Below are 4,488 nucleotides of genomic sequence, written 5' to 3'. Positions count from 1 at the left end.
AGACAAAACACATGGTAAATGTCATGAACAAATGTGGTGCAACCTTGTAAAAATCAAGGCCAATGGTTTTTGTTGCTTTGGTTAATTGAGAAGCAACAAAGGGCTCAGTTATATGTCCATGAATTTATAACTGTATTTTATATTGTTTACTTTCATCGTTTGAAGAGCGGGCATTTTTTTTTTTGTATAATTGGTTTTTTGATTGGGAGGTTTTGTTGTCTTTTGATTCTGTTTATACTATCTTCCTTTGCTACTTGACTTTATTTATTTTTGTTGCTGTCCAGTTTTTCTGTTGCATCTGACTCTTTGTGACCCCATTTGGGGTTTTCTTGGAAAAGATACTAGAGTGGTTTGCCTTTCCCTTTTCCAGTTCATTTTATACCTGAGGAAGCTGAGGCAAAAAGAGTTAAGTGGCTTACCCAGGGTCACACAGTTAGTGTCTGAGGTCAGATTTGAACACATGAAGGTCTTTTTGATTCCAAGCCCAATGCTCTATCCACTGCTCCATTTAGCTGTTCCATTTATTTGACTCCCCATGTGTGTTAATGGAAATGAAACCATTTATCAATAGTAAAAGGAAGTAAAAGATCAGCAGAAGCAGAAATATAAATTCTCCATGTCACTGGAGAATACTTCAGACAGAAAGAGCAAATAGGTGAGGAGTTATAGAAATAGACCAGAAAACTGGGCATTTGCAGACATCATAGTTGCCATGAAAGAAGACGACAATGCTCAGGTATCCTGATAGCTGTTGGAATTCTTAATTTACTCAAACCAAAATAGCTAATAATTAAATTCTTGGCATTTATGGAAAATTTCATCCTTTGAAAGGTAGGAAAACTAACGGTAGGGATAAAAAGACAAAAATAAAAACAGATCTTGCCCTAAAAAAGCTTTCATTTTGCTTGGGAATAGGACATATAAAAAGATAGCTCTTACATCATTCAAAGAGGTGGGAGAGAAAATTAATTTACCTTTTGGGGCATTGCTGGCTACTATGCTGACCCAGCTAATAATAAAACCCAGGCACATGCAGCACTAGTGAATGCTTTCAGGAGGCTGCTGAGATCCCTTCCAGTCTAAGTCTCTGATTTTACAGTTTTTATAATATGATTTTTGGATTTAGGTCATTGATCCATTTGGAATTTTTTATGAAGAGCATTGTATGACGTTCATGCACCTTTATTATCTATCCAAGTGTTATATAGTTTCCCGAGCAGTTTTTCTAGAATAATGAATTTCTGCCCTGCTGTTGGGCTTTTAAAGCCCTTCACAATATGGCCCCTGCCTGCCTTTCCAGGCCTCACTCTGCTCCAACTGAGCCTTTTGTGTCCCTTCTCCCATCTCTGTCTTTTCACCGGCTGTCTCTCATGCCTAGAATATCTGCCTTCCTCACATCTGCCTCTTGTGGCTTCTCTGCCTTATTTACAGACTCAGCTCCAATCTCACCTTCTTCAGGAGACCTTTCCAGTCTCCCTCCTTTCCACTGCCCACTGTTGGGGCCCTCTCTCAGAGAATACCTTCCATTTTGCTCTATATTTCTTGTATGTAAATTTTTTTTGGCTTATTATTTTCCCCAAGAGAATGTGAGTCCCTTGAAGGCAAGAATCTTATTTTTGTCTTGGGCATAGTGCCTGACACTAGGCTAGGAACTTCATTAAAAATTGTCTACAGAGTAAGATAGAAAAAGTTCTATCTGTTTTCTGCCAAATTTCTCTCTAGTTTTCCTGGAAGTTCTTGTCAAATAGGGCAATGTCTTCCTTTATTTCTTTAAAGTATGTTTTGAATTTACATAAATTAAGAGTGTCTTGATTTCCAGATATTTATGTATATTGTACTTGTTTTGAGGGGCAGCTAGGTGGCACCAGAATACATAGAGCACTAAACCTGAAATCAGGAAACTCATCATGCTGAGTTCAAATCTAATCTCAGACACTTACTAGCTGTATGACTTGGGCAAGTCACTTAACCCCAATTGCCTTTAGGGAAAAAAATCTTACTATGTGCCAGGTATTATGCTACATTCTAGGACACAAAGAAAGGCAAAAACAGTCACTGACCTCAAAGAATTAAGAATCTAATAGAAGAAACAACATGTAATCAATCTGAGATGTTTAATAGGTGACTAGAGGTGGGAAAATGGAGGTCAGGAGAGAGGTTAGGGCTGAATAATAAATCTGAGTATCATCTTTATAGAGATGATAAGTGAATTCGTGAGAACTAATGAGATGGCATGAATTATAAATGACTTCCTCAAGAAGTTTAAAGACCAGAACTGGTCAAACCATTCTGGAGAACAATTTAGAATTAAGTCCAAAGAACTAGCAAACTGTGCATACCCTTTGACCCAGCAATACCACTACTAGGTCTGTATCCCAAAGAGATCAAAGAAAAGGGAAAAGGACTTACATGTACAAAAAAATTTGCAGTAGCTCTTTTTGTGGTGGCACAAAATTGGAAATCAAGGGAATGCCCATCAATTGGGGAATGACTGAACAAGTTGTGGTATATGATTATGATGGAATACTGTTATGCTATAAGAAATGATAAGCAGGATGTTTTCAGAAAAAACCTGAGATGATTTATATGAACTAATGCAAAATGAAGTCAATAGAACCAAACATTTTCAACGGTAACAGCAATACAACAACAGTGATTAACTGTCAAAGACTTAGTTACTCTGATCAATGCAATGATTGTATCTACATGTACCAGACGCTGTGCTGAGCTGGATATACAAAACATATCCAACAACAAACCACTCCTGCTCTCAAGAGAGAGACAAAACACAAACAACTATGTAAAAACAAACCAGAGATAGGTTAATTGAAGCTAATCAACTGAGGGAAAGCACTAGCATTAAAGAGACCCTAAGGGATATTAGCTGGCACTAGAAGGAAGCCAGGAGGCAGAAATGGGGAGGGAAAGAATCCCAAGCAACTGGGACAGTCTGAAAATGCCCCGAGTCAGTAGAGAGAGTGTCTTGTTTGTAGAACAGCCAGGAGGCTAGTGCTGGAGAGGAAGTGGAGGATTGCTGGGAAGGTGTGTGTGAGTATGTGGGGGGCATATGCTAGAAGTGCAGCTTCTGTGGTTTTGAAAGGTGAAACAATAAACAATGGTCCCACAGTCAGATACGTTCACAGGATCAAACATTTAGAGGTCATCTAATCTAGCCTTCTTCCTCCATTTTATAGATGAGTACACTGAAGTCCAAGGAGGGGCAAGTCATACGTGGTGCAGCTGTGATTCAGCCCCAGATCCTCTGGTGCTAATTTCTGCATTCTTGCCATAGCGTCAGCTGCCTCTAAGCTATTTGACCCTTGGCAGAGAAGTCAGCAGTTAGAACTTAGTTCACCACACAGAGGACATAATTGAATAATGTGGAACAAACCAACAGAGATTTTCTGGCTCTTAGGATCAGGCCGGTGGTGCTGGCTTGTATGGGTGCACGAAGGAGACAAGTGCCTCTGGTATGAGGGCTGCTCATCCACCTTTGGTGTCTACCTGTCACCCAACTCTCACCTGTGACTCTGAGAAGCTGTAATATTCACAGCTACCACATCCTGGTAAACTGCCTAGACAGACGGACTAAATCACTGGCCTCAAGCCTGTCAGTGAGTTAGGGGATGTCTGCCCCAAGCATGTGAAGACTTCCCCCAGGGGAATGGGTGTATGAGAACAATTTATTCCAAAGACCATGAAGGCAGCTGAAGGAGGCGCTGTGGAGCGCTTAGACCTTGGTTAAAAATTGAAGACACCAAGGTCATTCACTGCATCCTGGACTGTCACCAGTCTTGCCCCTAGACTTCACTGACACCAGAAGAAAGAGTGAAACTGATGACTTTGAGTAAATCTGCCTCACTTGAATTCAAGTCAAGACATCATCCTTTGATGTCAATGGTCCTCTTCAAAAACCAAGGACCTGCACAGGGAGCAGAGTTCAGGGCCTGAAGTCAGGAAGACTCAACTTCCTGAGTTCAGATCAGTTACTTACTAGCTGTGTGCCACTGTGCAAGTCACTTAACTCTGTTTGTCTTGGCTTCTTCATCTGTAAAATGAACCAGAGAAGGAAATGGCAAACCAGTATCTCCAGTATCTTTGCCAAGGAAACCCCAAAGAGGTCACAGAGAGGCAGATAAAACTGAAAAACAACTCAACAGTAACAACATCCTAGCTCCAAGTCCAACTGAAGCGATCCTTACACTGTCACCCAGTTCTGGTATTTGCTGTCCTCTGCAAATCTGCCCGAGTGTCCTCTTGACTCCAGGGCCAGTGCTCTATTCATTGTGCCACCTAGCCGCCCCTGTATTTCTCCTTTGAATGCCTTCTCCAGTGCCTGGTCAAAAAAGTCTCAGGAAATGTTTATGTGGCACAGTTTGTAATCAAATTCAGTCTTTCACATTCATCTCTAGTCAAAGACGTGGTGATGAAGTCTAAGGTGGTGATGAAGTCTAGTCAATGGCATCCTACAGAATTCTAATAGGACCC

The sequence above is a fragment of the Petaurus breviceps genome, unplaced genomic scaffold, assembly GCF_028583685.1.
Source record: "Petaurus breviceps papuanus isolate PSGF00001 unplaced genomic scaffold, PetGlider_PUasm1.0 90330, whole genome shotgun sequence".
Taxonomy (NCBI): Eukaryota; Metazoa; Chordata; class Mammalia; order Diprotodontia; family Petauridae; genus Petaurus; species Petaurus breviceps.
The sequence above is the reverse complement of the archived record's forward strand: the minus strand, read 5'-3'. Positions refer to the sequence as shown.